At 39.6% G+C, this 18,940-nt stretch overlaps 1 protein-coding gene and 1 non-coding gene across 2 annotated transcripts in view; both read left to right on the forward strand.

Moving 5' to 3' along the window:
• Positions 1–1,239: 1,239 nt before the first annotated feature.
• Positions 1,240–1,346, forward strand: LOC132506418 (U6 spliceosomal RNA). Its single transcript, XR_009535831.1, has one exon. It is a non-coding gene; the product is annotated as a U6 spliceosomal RNA (small nuclear RNA).
• Positions 1,347–3,100: 1,754 nt separating this feature from the next.
• Positions 3,101–18,940, forward strand: part of LIPC (lipase C, hepatic type) — a 170,696-nt gene continuing 154,856 nt past the window's right edge. Inside the window, exon 1 of the mRNA XM_060169397.1 lies at positions 3,101–3,308. The gene's annotated coding sequence lies outside the window, so the exon portion shown is untranslated. The remainder of the gene's footprint in view (positions 3,309–18,940) is intronic.

Below are 18,940 nucleotides of genomic sequence, written 5' to 3' on the forward strand. Positions count from 1 at the left end.
CTATCAAACTACCAATGGCATTTTTCACAGAACTAGATCAAAAAATTTCACAATTTGTATGGAAACACAAAAGACCTCGAATAGCCAAAGCAATCTTGAGAAAGAAAAACAGAGCTGGAGGAATCAGGCTCCTGGACTTCAGACTATACTACAAAGCTACAGTAATCAAGACAGTATGGTACTGGCACAAAAACAGAAATAAAGATCAATGGAACAGGATAGAAAGCCAAGAGATAAGTCCACGCACATATGGTCACCTTATTTTTGATAAAGGAGGCAAGAATATACAATGGAGAAAAGACAGCCTCTTCAATAAGTGGTGCTGGGAAAACTGCACAGCTACAGGTAAAAGAATGAAATTAGAACACTCCCTAACACCATACACAAAAATAAACTCAAAAATGGATTAAAGACCTAAATGTAAGGCCAGACACTATAAAATTCTTAGAGGAAAACACAGGCAGAACACTCCATGTCATAAATCACAGCAAGATCCTTTTTGACCCACCTCCTAGAGAAAGGGAAATAAAAACAAAAATAAACAAATGGGACCTAATGAAACTTAAAAGCTTTTGCACAGTAAAGGAAACCATAAACAAGATGAAAAGACAATGCTCAGAATGGGAGAAAGTATTTGCAAAGGAAGCAACTGACAAAGGATTAATCTCCAAAATATACAAGCAGCTCATGCAGCTCAATATCAAAAAAAAACAAACAACCCAATCCAGAAATGGGCAGAAGACCTAAACAGACATTTCTCCAAAGAAGATATGATTGCCAACAAACACATGAAAGGATGCTCAACATCACTAATCATTAGAGAAACGTAAATCAAAACTACAGTGAGGTTATCACCTCACACCAGTCAGAATGACCATCATCAAAAAATCTAGAAACAATAAATGCTGGAGAGGGTGTTGAGAAAAGGGAACCCTCTTGCACTGTTGGTGGCAATGTAAATTGATACAGTCACTATGGAGAAATCTTGCATTGTTTGTATCTTTTAAAAGTGCCTTAAATTCTTTGGAAGCAAGGCTAACTATAAAGGAAGTATAAATATATTCTCTAGAAATCCATTGGATTTTTTGCTTTTAGAATGGGAGAAAAAAAGTACAAAGGTTTTTCTGGCCAGGAAGGGAAAATTGCATAATGCAAAGCACCTAGAACATATTCTGTGTAAGAAACAAATGGAATAATTTAAATGTATATTTTCTGTTGAAGAAAAAATATATGTACATGGTGTTCGATTCAACAGCATACATATTAAAATTGTAACGATACAGAGAAGATTAGCATGGCCCCTGCTCAAGGATGACATGCAAATTTGTGAAGCATCCCACATTTTTAGATGTTGGTCAAAGCGTACAAAACTCCCCACTAAAGGATAAATAAGGTCTAGGGATCTAATGCACAGCATGGTGACTATAATCAACAATACTATATTATATATTGAAAGTTTTTAAGAAAGTAGATCTTAAATATTATCACCACACAAGTAAAAAATATATAACATAACTATGTCAAGGGATGGAGATGTTAACTAACCTTATTGTGGTCATCGTTTTGCAAGGTATACGTGTCTCTAATCATCACATTGTATACCTTAAACATACATATATCAATAATAATTCAATGAAGCTGGAGGGGGGGAATTGCCTCAACTACAGAGGGAAAAAATATATATACATATATTTGATTGGATTCAAGAAAACTGGAATTTCTAGTACAATTGGAGGATAAGACAATTACACTCCTAAACTCAGGGAGTCCCCTGAATAATTAGAAGCCTGCCCCAGAGAATCACACACACAAGAAATTTGGGCAGTCCCTTCAAAAGCCTGGGGTGGGCCATGGGGACACGCCATACATACCATCAGGGAAGTGCTTAGTGGGTTCTGAGAACCCCAGTTTCTTGCACACAATTAAAGCTTTACAGGCAGTTCCCTGGTGGTTTAGTGGTTAGGATTCCGGGCTTTCACTGCCATGTCCCGGGTTCAATCCCTCGTCAGGGAACTGAGATCCTGCAAGACATGTGGTGTGGCCAAAAAATAAATAAATAAATAAAAGCTTTACAAGCATCTGCTGAACAAATGGAAAAGATAAAAAAAAAAAAATCAAACCATTATGCCTGTGTGCTAAATAAGTTCACAGATAATCTTCAAATTAACCCAAGTGGAAATGATTTAGCAGCCTCAGAAAAGTAGATGCTATAAAAGGCTTTAGTCCCTTTAATCCTCTCAACAACTCTTTGAGGTAGATGTTTTTATCTCCACTTTTTTCAAATGAGGTTATGGAAGGTTAAGTAATATGTGCAAGGCCACATAACTAGTAAGTGAAAGACCCAGGATTTCAGCCCCCAGCTGTCTGATTCTAAAAACAGACTATTCCCTCTACTCCGATTTTTCCCAAGCTTTTCTCACGTTAAGAACACAAATCTGATGCCCCATCCCAGATGCACTGAATCAGAATCTCCAGGGAGAGACTTGGAAACATAATGTTTAACAAGAGATGAAATGATTATTATTATCAGAGAAGTTTAAGAAAACTGCTCTATTGCATGAGGTGGGAAATGAACCCATATCTCCCTCTGACTGATCAAAGAGAAGCCATCAGAAGCTCCTGCAACTAAAAATAAATCAAGTTATTCTGGAGTTTATCAGATTATAATATTATAGGATATTTATTCCTCAATATGGTAATACAGCATTGTCTGATTTAAGGTTATCTGGATCCAAAAATACCAAGACCATTTTGGAAAGTTAAAAATGGGCTGTAGTTTAAACCTCAGACTTTCTTAGCTTTCCTCTCTGTCCCTCTTTGGTCCTTGGGAGCAAAAGTGAGTAAGAATTCAGTTTCAATTCCTAGCAGCTGTAACTGATACAGAGGTTCCAGTTGTGCAGGGGCTGGAGGACGGCTAGAAGGAGAACCACAGGCTGAGAATCAGTCCTCATGCCTGGGTGCCCACCAGATGGCTTTCATTGGATGTAGTACAAGTTACACAATCCAGGAAGTAGAAAACCCACCATTGTTTCGTTTGTTTTCCTTAGTTTCAGTTTTCCCCCCCTGATGAGAAGAGCCAGGCCAGCTAAGCCTGCATCTTCAATACCCATTATGGGAGCAAATAACTTATTTGTACAACCTAAACGCTTGCTTAATTAAATGGAAAGCAAGGCAGTGATTTCTGACAGGGCTGAACTTAAGTCAAGTTGTAAAACTCCACAGTGCAGCCAGAAGCAGCGACGGACAGTTGAACTGAAACCTGGGAACACTTCAGGGGCCCTGGACCACTGCTTCTCAGCCATTTTATTGTAAGTTATTCCCATTATCTCAGAGAGAAGTTTGAGACATCGTTAGAGAAAAGGATGGAGCTGATTACCCCCATTTTGAACATAGATCTTTGTTTTAAGAACTTGCTTTATATGATATTGCCAAGAAACTTGCTTTGAATGATATTTTCAAGTTTCAAAGCAAGGCATGATGTCTATAATAGCAGATAATGACAACTACCTTCTACATATAATAATTTAATATGCTTTAATATACTTCTATTCCTGAGCGTTCTTGATCTTATTTACTCTTCACAACAACTCTGTGAAGTTGGTACTCTTATTAACATAATTTTACAGATAAGGAAACTGGCAGCCTCCTAACAGAATCATTAAGTAACTAGCAAAAAGTCCACAGAAATCTTGTTGATTGAAAGCACAAATCTAGAAAATATACATCTAAGTACTAACAATGGTTGTCTCTAGGCTCTGAAATTTGGGGTGATTATTGTTATTTTGTGTTATTTTTCTACTCTGAATATATAGTAAGTTCATAATAAAACAATAGTAAATATGAAAATAAATATGAACTTCTTTAGATCATGGTACAAGAAGAAAATAAATACTAATATACTGAGTGCCCTATCTGTAGTAGTTTCTGTAAACATTCAGATATTTCAGCTGTTGCCACTGTCATCTTCAGTATGGTAAATTCTAGAATACTCTCAATTTCTCGCTCACCCTCTCTCTATATATATATAAAATATATATTATATACAATAAATAAAATATAAATTTAAATATAAATTAATTATAAATTTAAATATAGATTATATAAATTTATTTCTATTTGTTATACATAATTTATAGTATATATAGTATACATACTCTAACTATAGTATATATATAAAACAATATTGTGATAACTGACAATTTGAATATGGACTATGGAATTAGAAAATTGTATAGTATCAATATGAAATTTTCCAATGTTCTTAACTGTTAAATTTCCTAAGTTTTATAAGAGAAAATGTCTCTCCCAGGAAATATACATTGAAGTATTTAGGTATGTATGTACATCTGCAACTTATTCTCAAATGGTTCAAAAAAAAATTCATATATGGAGAATGAATTATAAAGCAATCAGAGAACAATAGAAACAAACAAATGGTGAATCTGGCTAAAGGTGAATCTAGTTTTTAACATTTCTGCAAGTTTAAAATTAAATACAAACAAAAATTTACGATAAAAACAAATGGCTGACAACTTCTAACAACAGCAACAAAAATTCTCCTAAGCAACAGGGTCAAGCAGAATATTAAGGACATGATAATAATTTCTGAAATATTATAAAATTGAAAATACCACCTATTAAAAATGACGGGGGTATGAACAAATCAAGACTCAGAGGCAAAGATATAGATCTATGTGCTCTTATTTTAGAAATAAGAAATAAGTGAACTAAGCACTTGATTTAAAATCTTATGAAGAGTGTCAACATAAGAGAAAACAAAGAAAAGAATAAAGATGAAGGATAGAAATAAGCTAGAAAATAGAAAATTGGTAGCAATAATAAATTTAAATGCTCATTCTCTGAAAATAGTAATAAGATAGATTAAAACCCTTGTAAAAATAATAAATAAAAAGTATTAATCAACAAACTTAAAAAGAAGACTGGTGATTTAACAACTGATATAAAGGATTTTAAAATATAAATTATTGGGCTTCCCTGGTGGTGCAGTGGTTGAGTGTCCGCCTGACGATGCAGGGGGCACGGGTTCGTGCCCCGGTCTGGGAAGATCCCACATGCCGTGGAGCGGCTAGGCCCGTAAGCCATGGCCGCTGAGCCTGCAGGTCCGGAGCCTGTGCTCCGCAACGGGAGAGGCCACAACAATGAGAGCCCCACATACCGCAAAAAAAAATATATATATATATATATATATGTTTATAAATTATTGCAATGCACAATTTATTATAATCAATTTGAAATGTTTAGTCAAATGGGCAATATAAAATTGGCAAAACAAGATACAAAAACATGAAAATAATGATGGAGAAGGAAATTGAGAAAGTTATTAAAGAAATACCTCATCCACCAAAAAAAGTATGACCTAAACAAATACACTGAATAATATTTCTATGAATTCAACAAACAGATTTTCCCATACTATGTAGTCAGTTCCAAATTACAGAGAAACAAGACCTGATACTCAATTCATTCTAAGAGATAATTATCATCCTCATCCACAGATCTGTAAAACATACCACACACGTACACACACGCATAAACACATAGGCTTAGTACGGTAAACATGCACAAGTACCAATTCCAATACAACTGGTTTGAAAAAGTTAGAAGCAGACTCAGGCACATAGCAGATTTTCCAAAAATAGTTGTTGGATAAGTGAATAAATGAATACATGGGAATACACATAAATGAAGAAACTAATGCAGTCAATTAGCAGCATCTACTAAGGGCATGCAAGGTAGGAATGGCTTGTGCATATCATCTATCTGCTAACTTTCACCAATCACTTCACCATGTCAGACCCAATGAACACAGGCAGAAAAATCATTTTTAACTGAACTTAGAGAATGCAGCTGTAACAAGAGCACATGGTGACCAATAAAGGTAAATTCTAGGAATGTGAAAGATTATGGCAAATCGCAGAATCCCTTTTATAAAATAATTGCTTCTTTTTTTGGTGAGATTTAAAAGAAAAATTGAAGAAATGAAGACACAAAGGATTGGAGGGTGACAGAATACACTATCCCAAAATATGCCACTTTGGCAGAAGGATTATTTTGAGTTACAGGCACTTGAAAAACATCAGATGTGAGAAGGGCATTCTTATCTCTCCTTTTCCTCCTAAAACAGGAGATAAAAATTCCCATATGGAAGATGCCTTCCCAGTAACAGAAGAAACAAAACATTTTCCAATGGGGAATCAAAGCCAAGAGAATTCTTTACCAACAGACCCTGTTAAAATAATTTTTATCTTCCTTTAACCTCTCTTCATAATTTACTTTTCCACAGTTGCCTCTCTTCGTTCAACCCAGTATAAAAGCTTGTAAGTTTCACCGTTTCTTTGGGTCTTTTGAGGGCTCCCATGTCATGTAACACTTAGATAAATTTGTACGCTTTTCTCTTGTTAGTCTGTCTTATATCAGTTTAATTCTCAGACCCTGCTAAAAAACCCTAAGAGTATAAAGGTAAAATTTTACCTCCCCTACAGGATGTTCCTGAAGGAAAAGACTGATGAATCTGACTACATGAAAATTTTAAATTCTGTTCAACAAAAGACATCATAAGAAATGTGAAAAGACAATGCAAACTGGGAGAAGATATTTTTCTTACTGAAAAACACTTATGAACTAATAAAAAGGTGGGCAAAAGATACGAGCAAGCAGTGGATAGCAGAGGAAATCTGAATGACCAACAGCACATATAAAAATATGTTCAACCTTACCAGTAATCAGAAAGATGAAAATTAAATCAATGAGATACCATTTTACATCCATCAAACTGGTGAGAATGAAATAAGCCAGCACTGTCAAGTGCTGGTGATGATGTGGAAAAATTGGAGAAACATTCACATTTTGTTGATGATGTATTCATTGGTATAACCATTTTTAAGAATAAACCATCAACATCTAGCAACACTGAAGAGATACATATCTCACAAGCCAGGAATTTCACTTCTAGGGGTAAACTCTAGAAGTTCACTTGTGGAAGATGGAAGTGTGTTGCAACATTGTTTTTAATAGCAAAAAACAAACACACAAAAAATAAACCACACAAATATCCAACAACAGAATGAAAAAACTGTGATATACAATGGGGCCATTTATAGCAGTTTTATCAACAGAAGTAATCTCAAAAATATAATGTTGAATGAAAAAACAAATTGCAGATAGATGAGTATAATAATTTATACAAAATATGCTATATATTTATAGCTACATACCTATGTTGCAAACATAAACAAAGATGAAACTCACAGGCACCAACTCAGGATGGAGTTGCCTCTGAGGAGGAGAAAATGAAATTAGGTTAGGGTAGAGGAACAGAGGTATACAGGTATATTTCTTAACAAAAATAGGAAGCATATACAGCAAAATATTAGGATTTGGTGGATCTGTGTAGCAAGGTGATATTCACAAATATTCATTATGCTGTGTACTTGAAATTACTAAAGTGTTTAATGAGCACCTCAATTTTAAAATACATAAAAATATATAAACTACTGTATAAAATACATAAACATCATTAACAGGTAATTCAGAAAGAAAGAAAATATCCAATAAAAATGGAGGTGATGGCAAATTCAACTTTAACTCACTAGTAAAAAAAATTAAAACATACACATACCATTTTGGCTTATCAATTGAGCATGAAATTTCAAAAATGTTAATAGCTAATATTAACAAGGGGGAAGGGTTGGCACACCCATTCACTGTTGATGAGGACTTAAGATGATATACATTTACTTAACATAGCAGTATATACGAAAAGGTAAAAAAAATATGTACATATATTTATAACTTTACCTCAGCAATTCCACTTTAAGAAATTTAAGCAAAGGAAGTGATCAAAAATGGGGACCAAGATTTATGCTTAAGTATGTTTATACCAGCGCTGTTAATAATAGTGATATCTTAGATACATGAGAGTTAATAAAAAACAGTAGGGAATGAAGCCAATTATGGCACATCTATAGAATACAATGCACCACAGCTGTTTCAAACAATATTTTAAAAGAATATTTAATGCCACTGAAATATGTCATTAATATGTTGTTAAGACAGGTTATTAAAGAGTTTGTAAAGTATGTTAGCAGGTATTTTTTGAAAAACAAATATATGAACAGGAAACATAATTTAGAGGTATCTATACAAAAATGTCAACAGTGGTTATCTCTGGATGGTGAAATTACTGATCTTTTTTGCCGTGTTTTTGATTTTATAATAGAGAAAGTTATTAAAAATAAAACATTCGCCAAAATAAGCTTTGTTTGATTAAAGATTTAAATATAAAATCTAATTATGGAAGAACTTGCAGAAAATTGAAAAAAAAGGGTTATCACCTGTCTGGGGGAATTTTAACTTTATCAGCTTTGAGGCTATTTAAATGATTGCACTATAAAAATCAGCATTACAAAAGATATTTTTTTAAAAGGGAAAATATTTTTATCAAACATTACAAGGAATTAAGATCTATCAAAAATAGCTAATTCAAATTTGTAAGATAAATGTCAAGATTTCCAAAGATAAACAGGTAAAAGACGGGACCATTCCCATAAGGGAAATACAGTTAGTAGACAAACAGTGGGTAAATGTTAATGCTCACCAGAAATCAAAGCAACGTAAGTGAAAGCAGTCTGAAAATGACGATTTACATATTCTAAAAGAAACAAAACAAAACAAAAAGGTTGAATGCTAATATTCAATGATGGTGAAGTTGCCCAGAAATTGACTCATACATTCATTTATAGCAGTACTGTTCCCACCCTTCAACCAGAAATGTTACTGATACCAACCACAGTTCTTGGCCTTCCCCAATCCATAGAAATTGATTAGAGGCCAGACAAGAAATTCAGGCAAGTCTTTACTGGGGCTCCTGCTGTAGCAGGAGGGAGCAAAAACAAGTAATAGGTTCCCTTGCTTGCTCCCTGAGGGGGTGGGGGGCAAGCTGGTTCCTTATATGGGGTGAGGGTAGGGGTGTATCCAGGGGTCGGACTGGAGGGATGGCTTAGATGTTTTGCCCAGGCTCTGGTGGTGTTGAGTGCAGGGGGCATGTGTAGTACCCTGCTTTTGCCCCTGGCTCTTCAGAAGTGGCAGTTGGGTTGTCTGGTCTTTTTGTATCTTTTGTCCAGAATTTGCCCCAACTGCGCATGCACAGAGTTATTTTTAGTCCGTTATAGTTTCTTTGCATTCTGTTGCTCGAGGAGAGGTGTGTCCAGGTGCAAGCACTGCAGCACTTGCAGCAAAGGGTCCCAGGTCCCAGCCTGTCTCATTATCATTAAGAACTTGTTCTTAAGAAATAATTTGGCAAAAGCAGAAAAGTGCCTCCTCACTTTCCCAACTTCCAAGTGTTGAAACTCCCAGGGCTCAGCCCTTTGACACCTTCTCTTTAATATCCACATGCATTGTTTGGAGGATCTCACTTGTGTACCGAGGCCTCTCTCCTCCTGGGTCTCCAGGGAGAAAGCAAAACCAAGCAGCAATTTTCCTGGGGGGAGGGGGGAGGTTGAAGGCAGTTCAAAGGCTCTGAACTCAGTTTGGGGGCAGTGGGCAGCAAAGACAGGAAGGGCCAGCAAAGAGAGTCAGAGAGACACCTAAAGCAAGCTTCATCGTAATATTAATTCCTTACCACGTTAATAACTAAAATTCCCAGGCTTTATCCACTTGCGAGTAAGGGTGAGGTCCCCAGGAATTCCCTCATTGCAATAGCTCTCAGCTCTCCTGCTTCCCACTAGATCTCAGCTGCCCTTGACCCCTACTTCCTAAGTCTGCAGGTATTATTTTTGTGAGGTAGCCCATTCATATTTTGGTTTCCTTGCTGAAGCCCATGTAGGGGAGCCAAAATTTGCCACCCCAAAAGGTCTCTTTGACAGGCAGATTATTTTGAGATGAAAATAATTAAAGCCCAAAAGACTCAGGAAGAAACTGTGAACTTCTCCCTAACTACCTAAAAGAATTTAGACAGAGGGCCTGTTTCCAGAACAGAGCTATCACCAGAGATCTCTGCAAAGAATATGGGGTAAGTGTGGTAGGAAAAACACAGCAGGGCCTAGAGATCAGAGTCCACTCTGTGTCCCATTGTTTCTGTGTGGTCCAGCAAATGATTGTTTAACAAACATTTGCTTTTCCATCTTCACGTGAATTGCGTTCCTCTCCTTTTAAGTCCCAAACCACTATCCCCAACATCCTCTTGTGTCTTTAGCTGAAGATGGTATTTAAGGGGAGGGCTTTGGCCATTTTGGCAAGTTACTCAGTTTTCCTGGGTCTCTCCCATGTTATTAAACTTTTGTTTACTTTTTCTCCTGTTAATCTGTCTCCTGTCGATTTAATTCTTAGACCAGTCAGAAGAACATAGAATGGTAGAGGAAAATTTCTTCCTCCCCGACACCTATAAACCACTTAAGGTGGGCACTTTAGCACTCCCTCTATGCCTTCTAGGAGAGCCTCGACCAGCTAGGAGCTAGACCTTTCCCTCTGCTGGTGGCTGGCAGCTGCCTTGGGCCCCTGTGGCGACGAGGGGTGTCCTGCTCTTAGGTCAGGAAGCAGAACTGCTTGGGCCCCCAAGTCTCCTGAAATCTCTGTGTTCCACAAACACACTCACCCACTTGACATCCCAGCCTGGGGTCTCTCCTTCATGTGGGTTCTTTTATTGCTTCAGAATGTTTGGTTATTTACCATTCTTCATTCTCATGGCCTTGTGAGGTTGGAATCACAGGTTTCATTATCCCCATTGTAGAAGCGTCACAACAGTGTAGAACTGGACTCAAACTCAGCTCTTCTACTCTACTGTCTCTCTCCATGGCACCAAGTATGGCCAAAAGTAGGTACTGCTACACATATTGACAGCCTATCACTTTCTTCATTGTTTACACATTGCCTGTGAAAAATGGAAAAGGGAAGTTACTTTTCTATCAAGAGCTAAAACAAGCAGTTTTGCTCCAGAGATGATATGATAGCAGAAAAAAAGAATGCCCAGAGGCAAGGAGCCCTGTGTAAATCTGACTGTGTTCTCCCAGCCCCAAAATCCCAATTACACACCGGTTGACCGCTGAGATCTAATCGTCGCTGTTTCCTGAGGCATCAAAATGATGGTTCTTTCTCCCAGGATTCCACCGCCCGCCCCCGCCCCCGCTCAGCCTGACAGTCAGATTACGTGATCGGAGTGGAACTGTGGAGTGAAAAACAGCTCTCTCCAGGGTATCACTCCAGTTACCATACATTTAAAGGAAGCCTAGACACAGCAATATTTTTGTTCTCCTTTCCCTGAACTTTGCCTAGAGATAAAAGCTCCTTCCCCATCCTGGTTCACTCAGAGCAAAGCACTTACTCAAATGCCTTCTTCCCTGCAAAACTCAGGCTGCTAAGGAAAGGGGAGGGTGCCTGTGGGCCTCACCTGAATAATCTGGCACTTTCTCAAGGTAGGAGAACTGAAATTGGGGCTGATGGCGCTGGGCCTTTCCAGCTGGGCCCCAACAAGCGTTCTCCTGCCAGGTGTCATTTGAGCCAGGAACGAGACCGACTTTGGTTCAGAAGCAAAGGAAAGCTTTATCTTTCCGTCACAAAACGGAGAGGTGAGCATTCGCTCCGTAGAGTCGGCACTCTCCCGGACAGGCCGTGAGGTGGACTGCTTTCTAGAGATCTCCTCAGTAGGGAGGGGATGAAGCTACCCAGGGGCGGGCCCTGGGCGCGCTGCTCACGTTCCCGGCGCAGCGTCTCTGCGCACGGCCCGCCCCCACCGCCATCTTGAATTGCAGTGGCGCGTGCAGCGCTTCTGCGCACGCTCCGGAGCTGAGGTGCCGGGCATAGCCATTTCACACCAAGAATTCGGGTCTGAAGGGCCGGGTACAAAGCCTGTGCGCGCGACCACCTCTGAGCAAATGCAACTAGACCAAGCATAAAGGAAAAGGAAAAAAAAAAAAAAAAAAGGTTAGACTTTATCACCCAGATTCTATTTCTATTTCCCGGGAATTGTTAATGGGCTTCGCTGGTGACAATGGGGTCAAATCCACACAGGTATCCTGACCCAGAGACCTCCAGGAATTCCTCCTCGCGTTTGAAAATATTCACCCACTCCACCCAACCCAAAGGAAAAAAACTTCCCAAAGGCAGGTTTGCACTACCTGCCGTGGGCAGACCTTTGTGGTCAGTTCTTTCCTGTGCCTGCTTCAGACCCTCTGGCCCTTGGTTGTGACCCCTGGGGTCTAAGGAGTCAGACGGGGATAGACTCACCAGTGACTTCCCAGTCCTGACTCCCGAGAGTGACCTCTCCAGGCGGCGGGTCCTGTCCCTAGCACCCCTGGAAGGACCCCTCTGTGGGCCTTTCCCACTCTAGAGCCTGCTTTCTCTGGCCATTAACCTGAGAAAAGGAGCCACATTTTTCAATTTAAATTCAGGGTTAGCTGTTCTAAAACTGATGATGGGAAGTATTCAGAAAACAAATATGTTTTGGAGAGTGCTTTATTTTTTTAATACAAAGGAATGCATAACAACTTAGGGAGTCAATTTCAAAATCAAGACCAGGAAGCATAGACCCTATCTATATTATTTTTTCAAAAACACTATAAATCTGTTCTTTATTATAGTCAGTTAAATGGGTAGAAAAAGAGAAGGGAGGGAACATGTATGTATAGGAGAAATAAAAAGCATGATGAAAGACTGTAATCAGTAAAAATAAGGATAGCAGGCACTGTGCTAAGCACCCTTCACGGATTATTCTCATTCTTCCCCCAAATCCTATGAAGTTAATAATAGTACTGTCCCTCTTTTAGAGTAGGGAAACTGAGGCCCAAAGATTTTAAATAATTTGCTTGCTAATGGGTCTAAAAACAGAGAAGCCAGCAAGGAAATGCAAATTCTCTGCTATCATAAAGCCTCCACTCAAGAGACAAATATCAAGAGACAGTCTTTTCCTCCAAAAGAAACAGTTATATATAACCTGTTATCTTAAAATTCTACAGCTAAATAATTCCTTTATCATTTCTTAACAACAGGAATGACAAGGGAAATTTTGTGCTTCAATAGAAAACTATGCACTGCCCACACCCAGCACAGCCTTCCTAGGTTATCTGATTCTAGAGGCATTTTACAACTGTGTACATTGTAGATAACTAACACAAGTGCAAAATGCAGGTTCTGTGCTGTCCTGTAGAAGTTTGGTTGACTTCCCTGGAAGCTAAATGTGCTTCCACTTGCCCATTCATTTCAACATCCCTTTATCCATATAAATTTGTGGAGGTTTTATCTTCTCCTTTGAACTAGTTATAACACCCTGAACAGCTTCCTCATTAATGAGTTAAATACTTACCATATGTTCAGTTTTATATCTGAATGAGAGTCGTGATTTTACCTTTTTTTAAAAAAATTATGTCTTAACAGAATTATCAAAGCATGTCAGAGTATCTCGTTGTTGCATTCTGGAGGACCCTTAGGCATGACCTAACCCAAATGGTTTCAAGAGTAACTGGATGACTATTGATGGTGTATAAATTAGGTCTTTTGTAGCAGTCTCACCCTGACAATTTCCTATCAAGCACACTGTTCTGTCCATGCCAAAGCTTCCTGGGCAAAGGTTCCAGTCCCCTCATCTTGGCTGGTCTTTTTTACTGTTGATTGGGGACAATTAATCTTTGTATAAATTATATATTTCAACCATAATGTCTCCATTACATCTGTCTTCTGCTATGTTTCATGGGCTGTTTCAAGCTATCTCCATTAAATAGCTGAGAAACGGCTTGAGAACATTTGTTTTTAAAATAATAATAATAGGGGCTTCCCTGTTGGCACAGTGGTTAAGAATCTGCCTGCCAATGTAGGGGACAGAGGGGTTCGATCCCTGGTCTGGGAAAATCCCACATGCCACGGAGCAACTAATCCCGTGTGCCACAACTACTGAGCCTGTGCTCTAGAGCCCGTGCTCCGCAACAAGAGAAGCCACTGCAATGAGAAGCCCGCACACCGCAACAAAGAGTAGCCCCGCTTGCCACAACTAGAGAAAGCCTGCATGCAGCAACAAAGACCCGATGCAGCCAAAAATAAATAAATAAATAAATTTATTAAATAAATAAAATTTTAAAAAATAAAATAACAATAATAAACACATGCTCTATGTCTATCTGCAGTGCAAGAGCACAATTCCCTTTTTCTTTTTTTTTTTTTTTGTGGTACGCGGGCCTCTCACTGTTGTGGCCTCTCTCGTGCGGAGCACAGGCTCCGGACGTGCAGGCTTAGCGGCCATGGCTCACGGGCCCAGCCGCTCCGCGGCATGTGGGATCTTCCTGGACCGGGGCACGAACCCATGTCCCCTGGATCAGCAGGTGGACTCTCAACCACTACGCCACCAGGGAAGCCCACAAAATCATTTTTTTAAATCTTAGATACATGAAGAGCTCATAGCCAATTCCTACAACCTTGGCAAAACTACCTTTTGTTGTGTGTGCTTTGGAGTAAGACAAACATAATTTCAGATTTCATTCCACCACTTACTAGAGTGTGGATTTGGGCAACTCAGTAACCTCCCTAAGCCTCAGTTTTCCTCTCTGTATAAAGGGAATAATCATACATGCATCATTATAGGGTTGTTCCTGAAGTTTCAGTGAGATCTCATAGAGTCTGGTATCTTTGGGAGTTGGCACCTGAACTGTTAACCCCTGACTTCTAGGCCTGCCTAGGAATTGATGACTAATCATGACAGTAAGAAACCCTGTGGAAAAGTGATGAGTCACTGGCAGCACTTGAAGCATATCTCTGGGAACTGTTCCTGATTTCTTGTAGCCAAGGACTTCATTTGCTGAGCTCAGAAAGCTTTTGTGAAATGACTGTGTGACATGGAGCAAACACCAGCTGCTGTAGAGAGTCTTCGGCCACTTCGATCTAAGTGATGCCCCAGTCCTGCCTGATACTGGGAATAAGGACAGTGCCTCTGGCTATCCCATTGTCAGAAGCACTGGGACCCAGAGAAAGAGAGCTGCCGTGCTAATGGCTCACCTTCCCAAACTGTGCCCTTGGTTTACTGCAATCAGCCAATTCAGTTCATAGCTTGGTTGGTCTCCCTTAGGAGCCCAGCATGAGCACCCCTCATCAAGCCCAACCAACACCCGAAGCAGCTGTAGGATGCTAGCACAGAGTCTACTATGCCCACCCTCTTACCCACAGAGGAGAAGACCCTTGTCAAACTTGAAGGAGCCAGCAATGGTCTGTGTCTGTCTAGCTGTTCAAAACCAACTTAAATCTTTACTTCTTTTTGCTTCCAAGCATAATGCAAACAGAGGAAAAAGCTTTTCCATTCTACTGGAACTACTAAACTCATAAAATGCATTATTGGTTCCAGAGTATCCAGTCACAAAAAAGATAGCTCTGGTTTTGTTTGTTTGTTCTTTCATTGTTCCACAAACCGGCAGCTGTAATTCTGATGGGGAGAATAAAAGGGCCAGCACAGATCAGGAAACATAAAAATAAGTGTAAAAGGAGTTCTCATCTCTTTGCTCCCTAGCTCTTCACTTTAGACTCTGGGAATGAGAGAGTATCAGAGTTTACAGGGACCCAGAAGTCCTTAGAATTAGACATGTGGCCTCAGACAAGGAATCTCAGAGTCTCAGTTTTCTCACTTGTAAAATGGAGGAACTAATTTTTGTCTCATTTGTTACAAAAATCAAATGAGCTCTGATTGTGCCAAGCACATTCCATGTAATAACATTTCGTCCTCACTTCCATTTTACAGATGAGAAAACTGAGGCAAAGAGCGGTTACATTATTTACACAAGGTCACACAACTAGTCAGAGGCAGACCCCATGCAGAGGTTAATCTGAAAAGGTTAATCGATTCAGGCATGATGATCTTGGATGAATAAATACCTGCTTGAAATGCTTGAAACATTCTTTCAGATAATCTAAAACATCATCTGCAATCTTGTGTTCACCTTTCATTTGTTTACTTGTCTTAAAAAACAGATAAGGAAACAGATAAGGAAAAGGTTAGACTCCAGGCCAACCCCTTTTCAAATAAGGACATGTTCCAAGCCAGCTCAAAGAAGTGTCCCTACTTGTTTTTGTTGCCAAAAACGCGGCCTCTGTGCACCAGTGCTGAATCGAATCTCGGAGACAGAGTTTGGGGTAAAGTAGAAAAGAATAGCTTCATTGCTTTGGCAAGCAAAGGTGGTCGCAGCAGGCTCCTGCCCTTGAAAACTGTGTGTCCCCCACCCGGGAGGTTTTGGTGAGGAGTTTTATAGCAATAGTTCAAGTGCGAGGTTGCTGATAAATTAGGGTGTGTGAGGGGCCTGCACTCCTTAATCTGGTCTCAGATAATCTCTTGATGAACTTCTCTGGTTCCTTTAATCTGGCCTCTCAGGTGGTCTTCTCTGGAATGAAGAATGGGAGGGGGGGTTAGTTCTATAAAGAACTTAAAGATATTGTTATGTGTATCCCTGAGGCAGAACCATGACCTGCCCCCAAGGCTGCACTATTGTTTCTTGACGGCTCCTCCCTTGTCTCGGCATCCCCTCCCTTCCCTGATTAGCAACTGTTTGAATCTGCCCTTTGCAACTCAGGGAAGGTCATGGAAGCTGGAGTCTGTTCCCTACAAACAAGGAATGGGGGACACAGAAAGGCTTTCATGTCCAGGAGCCCCACAGGGTCCTGCTCAGTTTCATTCCCATGTAGTACAAGAATGTCCACACAGATCGATCTGTGCCCCATTAAAGCTTGGTCATTTTCCTGGTGGCAGCCTGGCCCCAAGCAGGTGTAGGAGAGGGTAGTCATTTTCCAATGACGTGATCCTACAAACTTTATAAATTTCATCTTGGCAGTGGAATAAGAATGAGGAAAGAAAGCTCAGTGCAGGCCTGAGGAAAGCCAGGGATTGACAGCATATGGTTTAGAAAACTGACCCTGGATTCAGGTGGCCTTGATTTCCTCTCCCTCAGCCTTTTACTGATAAAATATGGTTTTGTTCTAGTTCTTAATCTCTTAAATCTCAACTGTAAAATGAGGGAAATAATAGTACCAATCCAAAACGTACTGTTTCAATTATTCTTTCCTCGGAATTCTGCCAAGAGGCTACAATTCTCAGGTATCCCCAGTTTCTGATGATGAAAGCAAGAAAATCTGATTTGGAATATAAAGCCCTGTGTCTCCCATCATCAGAGATTTTCACCTTGATCCCACGCCTTCTCCCTCCTCTTGCTCTCTTTATCTATGTAAAATATTTTTTCTTCTGATTAACTTTCTTATCGCCATTACACTAAAAGGAAAGGTTACGTTCAGGTCATTAAAGTCCAGCCTCTTGAAATCTCTATTTCTTCAAGAAGCTCTTCAAATGAAAAGGAAGCAAGTACAGGGCAATTTTTAGGGATCTAACTGTAAGACCATTATTATTTTAGATTGAGGATTGCAGACAAGAGAAAGCACTGGGCCCTACCACTGTGCACAATGCTGCTAACTCGCTGGAGGCTTCAGGCTCCGTGGGATCAGGCCATGGGAAATGAAGTGTCCTCCATCACCTGCTGGGCTTTCTGGGGTGTGGAAATGACTAAAGATCCCACTGATGGATCTACTGATTCCAATGTATTGATGGGATCAACTACCTTATAATCAGGTCCCAAAGGCCTGGGGGCCATTGCATCCCTCTAAGGCAGAGCCTTCACACATTTTTAATGAAGCACTTTTGTCAGTTTGAAAAAAATTTTGAGTGCCCCTCCAAAATACATGGACATTTACCTGTTTATAAAGTATATAGCACTAATACATAGTACTGTATACAAGTGATACAGTATAAATATATTATAAGCATTATATATACACAAAATTTTCAAAGGTGATATCTTCATTGGTTTGGGAGGCTATAATAGAATACCATAGACTGGGTGGCTTACAAACAACAGAAATTTATTTCTCACGGTTCTGGAGGCTGGGAAGTCCAAGATCAAGGCACCAGCAGATTTGGTGTCTGATGAAGGCCTCACAGATGGCCATATTCTCATTGTAACGTCACATGGAGGAAGGGGCTAGGGAACTGTCTGGGGTTCATTTCATATGGACACTGATCCCATTCATGAGGCCTCTGCCATCATGATCTCATCACCTACCAAATGCCCTATCCATTTACCATCACCCTGGGGGCTAGGTTTCATATACTAATTTGTGGGGGACACAAACATTCAGCCTAGAGCAGGTGACACAAGAAAAATCAGAAAGATCTATTATTTTCTTCTTGTGCCCCAACAGATGTCTCAAGCACCACTCTGAGGAAATGGTTCTCAAACTTTGGGTGACCAAGAATAATCTGAAGAGTTTGTTTAAAATTAAGGTTGTCCAGGCTCCAGCCCTGGAAGTTCTCATTCACTTGGTCATGGGAAGAGCCTATAATTCTTTTCCTGAACTCTCAGGCTGACTCTGATTCCAACCCTCAATCAGATTTTGGAACCACTGATCCAGACCCTTCTGTTTTCCTCCCCTTTTAATTTTCCACTAAATTTTAATCCTGTGATCGTGCTGTTATCTACCTCCTGGACCCCCTACATGAATTAAAAACAATAAAAATGGTAAGAATAGCTGCCATTTATTATTTCCTGCTTGGCAGGATTGCTAAGGACTTACCTCTTTACATTATCTCCTTTAATCTCATCAGGTAGATATACTTAGTCCCACTACACAGATGGAAAAATCTAAAGCTCAGAACACTAATGACTTGCCCCAGGTCACCCAGTTAGGAAGTGATAGGCCAGGGACCTTAACTTAGATCTGTCTGATTCCAAAGCCTGGACTCTTGACCACTAAGCATACTGCCTCAAAATAAGTCACTGTAATTTACTGAACTTCTACCATGAACCAGGCACTTGGCTGGGCACTTCACATATAAATCCGTAATACTAATGATATACCTGTGTTTGTAGAAGTGTGAATCTCAGTCCGCAAATTCTGATGTGGAAGAAATACC

Source organism: Lagenorhynchus albirostris, chromosome 1, assembly GCF_949774975.1.
Source record: "Lagenorhynchus albirostris chromosome 1, mLagAlb1.1, whole genome shotgun sequence".
In the NCBI taxonomy this organism is placed as follows: domain Eukaryota; kingdom Metazoa; phylum Chordata; class Mammalia; order Artiodactyla; family Delphinidae; genus Lagenorhynchus; species Lagenorhynchus albirostris.